This window comes from Schistocerca cancellata, chromosome 6 (assembly GCF_023864275.1).
Source record: "Schistocerca cancellata isolate TAMUIC-IGC-003103 chromosome 6, iqSchCanc2.1, whole genome shotgun sequence".
In the NCBI taxonomy this organism is placed as follows: Eukaryota; Metazoa; Arthropoda; class Insecta; order Orthoptera; family Acrididae; genus Schistocerca; species Schistocerca cancellata.
In genome coordinates this window covers 197,802,160-197,814,860 of record NC_064631.1, presented here as the reverse complement: position 1 = coordinate 197,814,860, position 12,701 = coordinate 197,802,160, and the positions used below count along the sequence as shown (strand labels likewise).

Below are 12,701 nucleotides of genomic sequence, written 5' to 3'. Positions count from 1 at the left end.
AGTGTATATCTGATGTAGGACATGGGTACTATTCCAGTATTCACCTAGTGGAACATGATAAACTGCCTAAACAAACCACATCCAGCCCTTGCCATTAATCCACCAGGATGCCTTCCCATCCCAAAAGTGGCCGCCTTAACATGCATGGCTGTCTGGGTGGGTAGTAAACATATATTTCCTCATGATGAATATCGTAATAATACTGCATCAGCTCCCACCCTCTTCTTCCGTTTTGCTTTGGAAACTTTTTATTAACCCAAAAATCCATGGGATCTTAAAGAATCTGGTGTTAATTCAGTATCCTATGCTCCCTCTCTTCTTATCCACGTTATTTTGTTTCATATCTGTCCAGGAAACTAAAACCAAATTCTTAGTATATGTATTAATCATTTTTTTCTAGTTGTGCTGTGAGATATTGCTTTTAGAGACAGAATACTTTTTTCATATTAGATCCCCATTTAACATTGGTCATGATTGTCAATATTCAGCCACCTGGTTTGAACGTCACAAAAATTTGTACTAACATAACTAATGCTTTCTGTGCACAAATTTATTAGCCTCTGCCATGCTTTTTTTCTGCAAGGACATAAGCTTTATTTCTTATGCAGAAATAAAAATACAGCTGCTTAAAGTACCCATATGGACATCTAAGGAGTGCTTCCATGTGTTCCTTTTTTTATCATGTATCGCTGAGGCAGCATCTCAACTCAATGGAAAAAATGCTTTCTTTCACCCACTCAACTGCCTGCCATTAAACCAAAGGCTCATGGTGGAAAGGATGCAGAAAGCATTCTTTTCCGTATTTACTGAATCTTGTACACTATTTACATCACTTAAATTTGTGACTTGTGAATATGTGGGTTTATTTTCCCATGTAACTATGAACACTAATAAGTTTATCAATTACCACATGCACTAATCTAGTGCAAATCATGATATCATGATTTTGACTAGCAACAGCTGCCTAGTGAGTGATACTAGAACATGAAACACTAAATGCTGTATTAGTTGCTTAATATTTACTTGATTACAATGGTATTTTTTGAAAGAGATTACATTGCTGGTTATTAAAATCGCAACACTGGGAAGGTGACATGCAACAAATGTCAAATTGTCGTGAAGAGTACTGCATTGTTGGAAATTATAACAGTACCTATAGCTGGGTGAGGGCAGCGACTCTGCCAAAGATGGAACCTGATGCAGCAGGAGAAGATAGTTTGTAGATACAAGAGCTTCTTGACTACTGTTTGTTTACAGTCATTGGACTTTGAAGCTACTAGCATCAATGACAACCAAAGCAAATATATCATTCAGTATGCAAAGAAATCACACTGAGTGGGTGCCATCTGTGCAGCTGCTGCATGATGGAAGGCTCATGTTTCCTGACCCACACCAACTGGCCCAGTATAGCCGTTCCGTGGTGATTACTTCAGACTGCACCATATATCTCATTGATATCTCGCCTTGAATAGGGCTGATTGCATTCCACATCATAGCCATCAGAAAGTAGAAGAATGCCTGAGTGTCCAGATGCACAGGAGTGGACAGAGTCTCAGAACCTGGTGACAGTAGATAGGGCATCATCATCAATATGACGCTGAATAACACAGGCTGCACATCGCACTGCTGCCCAGCTGTTCTAAGATGAGACTGGTCCTGGACGGGTTTAAGTGCTGCTGCTCCCAGCTGACTTCATGTTAGTTACTGCATTTGAATGTCATTAGAAATTATCTGCAACAGATCCAGGGCAGCTGTCAATGTTGGCAGGGAGTGTTGACAATGTCTTGCTGCTGCTAAGGGGCACTGATAAAGCAGGGACAACAGCCAATGGCAGTTGATGTCCATTTCCTGGTGCACTGTTCTTGGCTCCAAGCTCTGCTTCAGTCCTGCTCTCCCTCCTATGATAAATCTGATCTCCAGATCACTTGAAAACTGTCTGTAACAAAAGGACTAATTTATTTAAAAGTATTTACACAGTGTCCCCTACTTCATTCACTCTGACACTGGATTCTTTTCACTACGTACACTTCTTTTCTCACTGCACAAGCACATGGTTCCACATAGCAGATTTTTTCCCCCACAGTTAATACTGACCTTTGTCAGACTGTTTCTCATTGGTGCCATTATTACTGGTTTGAGTCCCTAGGCTGAAGATTGGCAGGGAAGTAATTTTGACAGCTTTTGCTAGTGGTGTACTAAGCAATACCTGTAACCTCCAGAATCATGCAGGCAGCAGAGGTTGAGGTTCCTGTACTTACAAACTGCTGAAGATGATGAGTATGGCACTTTGTTACATTAACTCCCTGCTGCCGTTGGATAAGTAGCTGCCAGCAGCAATTCGTATACTCTTACCTCACTTATTTGTTACATAGTTTAATTCTTAATTTCTTTGCATGTTTTTGGGTACTTCCATTGTTTAATTCATAAATTTCGGGCATATTATAGTATTTGAGAGTTGTAGCATCGTGTTTTAGTACCTGAATAGTGTAAAATTGCGTAATCTCCTTCTGCCGCCGAGCAGTGTGTCATCAGTGCGCAAGTAGCAGCATTACTGCATTTGCTAGGCAATCTTGTATTTTAATAACCGTTTAAATTTTGTATCAAATTGTTTGTGCTCTCTGTAGGCTAGTTCAGACGTTCTTTGCACAACAGTATTTGGCATGGATAGGGACTGCGACTGGTGTGTTCAGATGCGGGCTGAGTTGGCATCCTTCACTATGAGCTTCAGGCAGTGTTGGCTTCGGTCACACAGCTTGAGGCTGTTGCCAATGGGCATCACTGTGGGGGTCCGGATGGGGGTTTGTCAGGGACGGCCAGCTCATCCCATGCATCCCCCGATCGGACTACGGCTGTGGCTGCCCGGGATACTGCCCACATTGAGGCTGACCCCTCACCCATGATAGAGTGGGAGGTAATCTCGAGGAGTGGCAGGGGGTGAAAGACATTCTGGAGGGCTAAACGGAAGGCCTCTCCAGTTTGTCTGACGAACCGGTTTCAGGCTCTGTCTCTGGCTGATACTGATCTTCATCCGGACATGGCTGCTTGTCCTGTTCCAGAGGTTGCCCCTCAGTCTGCAAGATCCGGGCGGTCGCAGAGGGCGGTCGCAGAGGGCGGACTTACTGGTAGTTGGGAGCTCCAACGTCAGGCGCGTAATGTTAGGGATATGGCAGCAAGAGAGGGGAAGAAAACCAATGTGCACTCCATGTGCAAACCAGGGGGAGTCATTCCAGATGTGGAAAGCGTCCTTCCGGATGCCATGAAGGGTACAGGATGCACCCATCTGCAGGTGGTCACTCATGTCGGCACCAATGATGTGTGTCGCTATGGATCGGATGAAATCCTCTCTGGCTTCCGGCGGCTATCTGATTTGGTGAATACTGCCAGTCTCGCTAGTGGGATGAAAGCAGAGCTCACCATCTGCAGCATCGTCGACAGGACTGACTGTGGACCTTTGGTACAGAGCCGAGTGGAGGGTCTGAATCAGAGGCTGAGATGGTTCTGTGACTGTGTGGGCTGCAGATTCCTAGACTTGCACCATAGGGTGGTGGGGTTTTGGGTTCCGCTGGATAGGTCAGGAGTCCACTACACACAGCAGGTGGCTACATGGGTAGCAGGGGTTGTGTGGTGTGGACTGGGCGGTTTTTTAAGTTAGATGGCCTCAGGCAAGTACAGAAAGGGCAACAGCCTCAAAGGGTGCAGGGTAAAGTCAGGACAAGCGAGGACCAAGCAGCAATCGGTATTGTAATTGTAAACTCTCGAAGCTGCGTTTGGTAAAGTACCGGAACTTCAAGCGCTGATAGAAAGCACCGAAGCTGAAATCATAATATGTATGGAAAGCTGGCTGAAGCCAGAGATAAATTCTGCCGAAATTTTTACAAAGGCACAGACAGTGTTTAGAAAGGATAGATTGCATGCAACCGGTGGTGGCATGTTTGTCACTGTTAGTAGTAGTTTATCCTGTAGTGAAGTAGAAGTGGATAGTTCCTGTGAATTATTATGGGTGGAGGTTACATTTAACAGCTGAGCTAGGTTAATAATTGGCTCCTTTTACCAACCTCCCGACTCAGCAGCATTAGTGGCAGAACAACTGAGAGAAAATTGGGAATACATTTCACATAAATTTTCTCAGCATGTTATAGTCTTAGGTGGAGATTTCAATTTACCAGATATAGACTGGGACACTCAGATGTTTAGGACGGGTGGTAGGGACAGAGCATCGAGTGACATTATACTGAGTGCACTATCTGAAAATTACCTTGAGCAATTAAACAGAGAACCGACTTGTGGAGATAACATCTTGGACCTACTGATAACAATGACCATAAGGCCATTGCAGCATCCCTGAATATAGAAGTAAATAGGAATATAAAAAAAGGGAGGAAGGTTTATCAGTTTAGCAGGAGTAATAGAAGGCAGATTTCAGACTACCTAACAGATCAAAACAAAAATTTCGCGTATCATGTCATTTTTGGAAACCCAGAATCTACTCTGTAGGAATCAACATGGATTCCGGAAACAGCGATCGTGTGAGACCCAACTCGCTTTATTTGTTCATGAGACCCAGAAAATATTAGATACAGGCTCCCAGGTAGATGCTGTTTTCCTTGACTTCCGGAAGGCATTCGATACAGTTCCGCACTGTCGCCTGATAAACAAAGTAAGAGCCTACGGAATATCAAACCAGCTGTGTGGCTGGATTGAAGAGTTTTTAGCAAACAGAACACAGCATGTTGTTCTCAATGGAGAGACGTCTACAAATGTTAAAGTAACCTCTGGCGTGCCACAGGGGAGTGTTATGGGACCATTGCTTTTCACAATATATATAAATGATCTAGTAGATAGTGTCGGAAGTTCCATGCGGCTTTTCGCAGATGATGCTGTAGTATACAGAGAAGTTGCAGCATTAGAAAATTGTAGCGAAATGCAGGAAGATCTGCAGCGGATAGGCACTTGGTGCAGGGAGTGGCAACTGACCCTTAACATAGACAAATGTAATGTATTGCGAATACATAGAAAGAAGGATCCTTTATTGTATGATTATATGATAGTGGAACAAACACTGGTAGCAGTTACTTCTGTAAAATATCTGGGAGTATGCGTGTGGAATGATTTGAAGTGGAATGATCATATAAAATTAATTGTTGGTAAGGTAGGTGCCAGGTTGAGATTCATTGGGAGAGTCCTTAGAAAATGTAGTCCAACAAAGGAGGTGGCGTACAAAACACTCGTTCGACCTATACTTTAGTATTGCTCATCAGTATGGGATCTGTACCAGATTGGGTTGACAGAGGAGATAGAGAGGATCCAAAGAAGAGCGGCGCATTTTGCCACAGGGTTATTTGGTAAGCGTGATAGCATTACGGAGATGTTTAGCAAACTCAAGTGGCAGACTCTGCAAAGAGGCGCTCTGCATCACAGTGTAGCTTGCTGTCCAGGTTTCGAGAGGGCGCGTTTCTGGATGAGGTATAGAATATATTGCTTCCCCCTACTTATACCTCCCAAGGAGATCATGAATATAAAATTAGAGAAATTCAAGCATGCATGGAGGGTTTCCGGCAGTCGTTCTTCCCGCGAACCATATGCGACTGGAACAGGAAAGGAGTTAATGACAGTAGCACATAAAATGCCCTCCACCACACACCGTTGGGTGGCTTGCGGAATATAAATGTAGATGTAGAACTAGAAGGTGCTCCAGTGATATGCGGCCATTTTGCATGGGTATTATCTGAGGAGGTGAGTAGGGTCATATCTAACATGTTCTTCAAGTAGGTCAGGTAGGTAAATCAATGTATGGGTGATATTTAGGTTGGTGGTTCCATTGATGATGGCAAGTAATCAGAAAGTTAGTTCAGAAATATCACATTGGGTGCTACTGATCAGTAACCTTTGACCCTGTAATTGTACGCACTGTGTGTCACTGTAATCTCTGTGCTCGTGAAAGTAAAAATAATGACCATAGGGTTTGCCACGGAGTATAACCAATGTAGACATACTCTTTAGAAGAATTCTGTTGTGTTTGTTCTTATCACTTTAGGGCATACTGCTGTGGTTTCTGGGAGGGGAACTGTCTAATTCTATCCTTTAGCTTACATAAATAAACTTACCTAGCAAAAATCTTTACCCTTAATGCTAAATACCTATGTCTAACGCAAACACATATATGCACACTTGCACCCTATGGTAACCTTCTTGCTGTTCAAGCATGCAAACAATAGACTACTACTTCTGCATCGTTTCCTCACAAAATAGTTAATATGTCATACCAATTACATCAGTGTTTTTCCTACCAACCTAAGCACTAAAAAACTATGCAATTAATAATATCACAAGTTAAATTTTCACCCCAAAATTTCTTCAACCTAGTGTGGACACAAAATGTTTCCTTTATGCTGACTCAATAGCCTCGTTCATAACACATCACTCTCTGTAATTCCTTACTTCTATAACATAAACATAACCATAATGTGTAAGCATGCATATCCCTAATACAGAAAGTTCACATTGATCATCTTGTAATCCTCTTTGAGATCTTAAAGTATTGGTGAGTCAGAATCTCTGCAGGAGTGTCCTGTTTTTCTTGCCTAAACTTTCTCTTTTTTTCTGTTATTCTGTTGTTCATTCCAAAGGATGGCCATAACTTACATGAACTAAGTTGAGATGCTGAGTCACAGATAGGCACAACAAAAGGACTCTCACCGTTAAAGCTTTTGGCCATTGACCTTCACCAACAATAGATGACACATACACGCGCGCGGACACACACACACACATACACACACAAATGCAACTCGCACACACGACTGCAGTCTTAGGCAACTGACACCACACTGCGAGCAGTAGCACCAGTGGATGATGGGATTGGCGACTGTGCGGGGGTTAGGAGGAGGCTGGGGTGGGGAGAAAGAGGGATAGTATGGCAAACAGTGAACTGTTGCAGGTTAGACAAAGGGTAGGGCAGGGGAGAGGTGGGGAGGCGGAGAGGGGGGGGGGGGGTAAGTAGCGGAAAAGGAGAGAAATAAAATGACTGGGTGTGATGGTGGAATGACGGCTGTGTAGCGCTGGAATGGGAACAGGGAAGGGGCTGGATGGGTGAGGAGAGTGACTAACAAAGGCTGATGCCAGGAGGGTTATGGGAACATAGGATGTATTGCAGGGAAAGTTCCCATCTGCAAAATTCAGAAAACCTGGTGTTGGTGGGAAGGATCCATATGGCACAGGCTGTCATTGAAATGAAGGATATCATGTTTGGTGGTATGTTCAGCAACAGGGTGGTCCATTTATGTCTTGGCCACAGTTTGTCGGTGGCCGTCCATGTGGACAGACAGCTTGTTGGTTGTCAAGTCTACATAGAATGCAGCACAGTGGTTGCAGCGTAGCTTGTAGATTACATGACTGGTTTCACAGGTAGCCCTGCCTTTGAAGTGATAGGTGATGTTAGTGACCAGACTGGAGTAGGTGGTGGTGGTGGTGGTGGTGGTGGTGGTGGTGGTGGTGGGAGGATGTATGGGATAGGTCTTTCATCTAGGTCTATTACAGTGGAATGAGCCATGAGGTAATGGATTGGGAGCAAGTGTTGTGTAAGGATGGATGAGTATATTGTGTAGGTTCAGTGGATGGTGGAATACCACTGTGGGAGTGGTGGGAAGGATAGTGGGCTGGACATTTCTCATTTCAGGGCATGATGAGAGGTAATCGTAATCCTGGCGGAGATTGTAATTCAGTTGTTCCAGTCCTGGGTGGTACTGACTTACAAGGGGAATGCTCCTCTGTGGCTGGAACAGTGGGACTTTGGGAAGTGGTGGGAGACTGGAAGGATAAGGCGCAGGAGATTTGTTTTTCTACAAGGTTGGGAGAACAATTACGGTCAGTGAAGGCTTCAGTGAGATGCCAATCATTTCCTCCACCGACTCTCCACTGTTCCTGTCCCTTTACCACATGGTTCCCTGCTTGTCATTATTGATGCCACGTCCCTGTACACTAACATTCCTAATGCCCATGGCCTTACTGATATTGAACACTACCTTTCCCAATGCTCGACGGATTCTGCGCCAACAACCTCCTTCCTAGTCACCATGACCAACTATATCCTCACCCATAATTACTTCTCCTTCAAAGGCATTACCTACAGACAAATCTGGGGTACAGCTATGGGCACCCCTCATGGCACCATCCTATGCCAACTTATTCATGGGCCATCTAGAGGAATCCTTCCTAAAAACCTATAATCATAAACCCTTCACTTGGTTCAGATTCAGTGATAACAACTCTGCTATCTGGATCAAAGGTGAAGACACCCTATCTGCATTCCTCCAGGGCCTCAACAACTTCTCCCCCATTTGCTTCCCCTGGTCCTACTCAATCCACAAAACCACCTTTCTAGATGTTGATCTCCATCTCAAAGATGGCTACATCAGTACCTCCATCCATATCAAACCTACTAACCACCAACAATATCTCCACTTTGACAGCTGGCACCCGTTCCATACCAAGAAGCCTCTTCCGTACAGCCCAGCCTGCTGTGGTCATCACATCTGCAGTGATGAGCAGTCCCTCTAAAAATATGCCGAAGGTCTCACTGAAGTCTCCACTGACCGTAATTATCTTCCCAACCTTGTACAAAAACAAATCTCCTGTGGCGTATCCTTCCAGTCTCCCGCCACTTCCCAAAGGCCATAATTCCGGCCACAGAGTAGCATTCCCCTCATAACTCAGTACTACACAGGATTGGAGCAACTGAATTACATTCACTGCCAGGGTTATGATTACCTCTCATCGTTCCCAGAGATGAAAAATGTCCTGCTCACTACCCTTCCTACTCCTCCCATGGTGGTATTCCACTGTCCACTGAACCTACACAATATACTCATCCATCCTTACACAACCCCTGCTCCCAATCCCTTACCTCATGGCTCATTCCACTGTAATAGACCTAGATGAAAGACCTGTCCCATACATCCTCCCACCACCACCACCACCTACTCCAGTCCGATCACTAACATCACCTATCCCATCAAAGGCAGGGCTACCTGTGAAACCAGTCATGTAATCTACAAGCTGAGCTGCAACCACTATGCAGTATTCTACGTAGGTATGACAACCAACAATCTGTCTGTCCACAGAAATGGCCACTGACAAACTGTGCCCAGGAAACAAGTGGGCCATCCTGTTGCTGAACATGCTACCAAACATGACATCCTTCATTTCAATGACTGCTTCACAGCCTGTGCCATATTGTTCCTTCCCACCAACACCAGGTTTTCTGAATTTTGCAGATGGGAACTTTCCCTGCAATACGTCCTATGTTCCCATAACCCTCCTGGCATCAGCCTTTGTTAGTCACTCTCCTCACCCATCCAGCCCCTTCCCTGTTCCCATTCCAGCGCTACACAGCCGTCATTCCACCATCACACCCAGTCATTTTATTTCTCTCCTTTTCTGCTACTCCGCCTACCCACCTCTCCCCTGTCCTCCGTCTAATCTGCAGCACTTCACTGTTCGCCACCCCCACCATACTATCCCTTCCCTTCCCCTCCCTGCCCCAGTCTCCTCCTTACTCCCACCCAGTCGCCACTCCCATCATGCACTGATGCTGTTGCTCACGTGGTTTCAGTTACCCGAGACTGCTGCGACTCAGCATCTCCACTATAGGATGAGTAACAATTTTCCTATTCATAATATTGTTACATTCCGTCCAGGATTTTTCGTTGTTTGATGAACTGAGTTGGTGTGAGTTGAAAGCTGTAACTTGACATTAATAAGTGACATCATTTTGATTACTTGAAACGGCCCCTGATAATGAGGCCTCCTTGCTTTTCTTTGGTATTGTATATAAGGGCTGGACATCACAACACAGTCTCCTACATGATACTTTGGTAGCACTGCTTTGTCATTATGAGTGCTTTCTTGTCTTTCCTAAGCTATGGTGTTCAACTTGTTCACCTGGTGCCAAATAGTCTTCAGCCTTTTAGAGACATTTTTCACTGGTGATATATCATCTCCTGGGGTGGGGACTGACAAAGCTCAAACAGATAAGATATCCTCTGGTGAAAAACAACCTTGTGAGGCGTAGCCCTGTAGCCCTGTGCTCTCATTGACATTTGGATTGTATGCTCACACTACATATGGACTTAGGGTGCCCAAGACATTGTGATGAGAGTTATAACATAGTAACTTAATATTTTTCCAATTGTTTGATGAGCTCTCTTCATTTGCCTGTTTGCATCTGGGTGTTATGCACTAGGCCTAATTTTCTTAATGTGAAATAACCAGCTTACCGTAACTGCTTTATTAAATGGCACATAAAATTTGTTCATTAATTTGTTACTACTGTTTCTGGTGTTCCGAACATGAGTATCCAATGGTTGACCATCATATGCACCACTGTTTCTGCCTGCTCATTTGGAGGTTTCTTTCAGATGTTTGAGCAAATGGTCAGAGTAGATCAATACCAATCATTTAAACAGTTTATCTGCCTCTGGTAACATTTATAATGTAATCTTTTGGCAACTGAGTTCCAGCCTTTGTGTGCATGAGACACAGTTCTTGATGTAACAATCAACATATTTTCTTTTACAATCCACCACTAATTTTGTACTACTCTGTATTGTGTTGCTCAGCAACCAGCGTATTTGACTAAAACTGAATCATGGTCCTGCCTCAACACCTCATTTTGTAATTTTGCTGGTACTGCTATGTGTAACCCACATCTAGTCTTATTGTGCAACACTCCATCTTCTGTGTTGAACTGTGGTTGCTTAGCAATCTGCTGGCAATCTGGGTCATTTCTTTGTGGTTCATTCCATTCCAACATGTCTACACTGACAACTTAGCCTGTCTGTGCTTGTGTGTGACCTACATGGACAGTGCATTATTGAAACCGTACTCACTTGGACATAACACCCATCTACTTAACCTGCTAGTTGGATCTTTGATCCTAATAACCATAAGAGTGTTAAATGATCAGTCATTACTTTGATGCATCATCTCTGCAGATAACAGTGGAAATAACTTATCCCAAAAATTAGCACCATCATTTCTTTGTCAGTGGGCGAATAACTTTTTCTGTTTTGTTAAGCTTTCTGGGTGCATGCACTATGGTATGTTCTTGTCCATCTATTTCCTGACTTAAAATGCATTCTAAGGTACAATTGCTGGTGCCACACAGCAGTATATATTGCTTTTAGTAATCTGGAAAAGTGAGAATAGAAGAGCTTCTTCTAGTTTTACAAATGCTTTTTCACTGCAAGGAGACCACTGAAACTTTATTACTTTTTTAATAATTGGATGAGGGGTCTTGAAATTTCATCAAATTTTGGAATGAATTTTTATAAAAACTGCCTGCACCTAAATATGACTGCAATTCCTGTAGTGTAGTGGATCTTGGAAATTTTTTGCTGGGATCAACAAGTTGAAGATCAGCACATACACCATTTTGGCTAATAATGGGGCTAAGTGAAGGACTTTGTGTAAAGTGGAATAGTAGTTTTCCAAGATAAGGGTTAACCACTCTGCACATAGACAGTCAAAAACTTCATTTAAACGCACTACATGTTCATGGATATTCTAGGGGAACTCAATTGTATCGCCTAAATGGACCGTGAATTGCTTCAGTTATAGTCCTTGCAATACATCATCTAAGAATTTCTGGAATGTAGCTGGCCCATTTTTCAGCCCAAAATACATGTTACAATATGTATATGACCAGAGGGGGTTGAGAATACTGTTTTCAGATGATCTTCAGGTGCTACCTCTAATTGATAGTACCCACTTCATAATGGGTCCATAGTTGAGAAATAACTACACTAGCCCAGATTATCTAGAGTTTCTGTTATATTGGGATTGGATGGGCATCTGAAATTGTCTTCTGGTTTAAGTAACAGTAGTCACAACAGAACCTATTTGCTTTGCTGGCATCTGGTGATTTCTTTGTGACGTTGACAACAGATTAATACCAGGGGCTATTAATAGTTTCTGTGATCCCGTTTTGGAGTTGCTGGTTTATAAATCTTTCCATTACAGTCTATAAGTGCTGTGCCATACATTTTCTGATAGACAGGTGCGTCATTCCCAGTGGGAATATGATCTTGAGTTAGTGATGCGATGTGGCAGGCAGTGGTCAAGGAGGATCAAATAACAGTATGTTGTAACAATCTTTCCATCCTTTCTTGTTCCATCCTTCTAGATGTGCAATTCCTTCCTCAGTGTAGTCATATTGATAAGTAGTCCCAGTGTTGCGTAATCTGACATGACATTCCTGTCAAGTTCCTCCTCATCTAGCACTTCTAAATTAGCTGTCAGAGTACCAAATGATATCTGTACTTCTTCATGGTTAAAATTATCAGTACAGCCATGCACAACTCTGCTTCCATCAGTTTCGAGTACTTAGGATAAACTACATGGTACAAAACAAAGTACTTTATCTATCTCTTCATTCTCAGACAAAGGTTCAGCAACACACAAGGAACTCGCGGCAGATCAGCTCCTACATCAGCCCAGATTAACTTTACAATATCTTTCTGTATGATATCCTGCAAGTTGACGTTAAGGGATTTTGTACACAGCATAGGTAGCCCAAGCAACATCTCTGGTGTTCCTTGCGACAGCAATGGTTTTTCAATTGTAAACCCAAGATGAAATGGTGATCCATCCAGTTCTGCTATATGCTGGGCTGTGTCAACTTTGGTGGCTCACTTGACATCTCT

At 43.4% G+C, this 12,701-nt stretch overlaps 1 protein-coding gene across 2 annotated transcripts in view; it reads left to right on the top strand.

Moving 5' to 3' along the window:
• Positions 1–12,701, top strand: part of LOC126191028 (metallophosphoesterase 1) — a 149,251-nt gene that overhangs the window by 919 nt on the left and 135,631 nt on the right. The gene's annotated exons all lie outside the window — the stretch shown is intronic.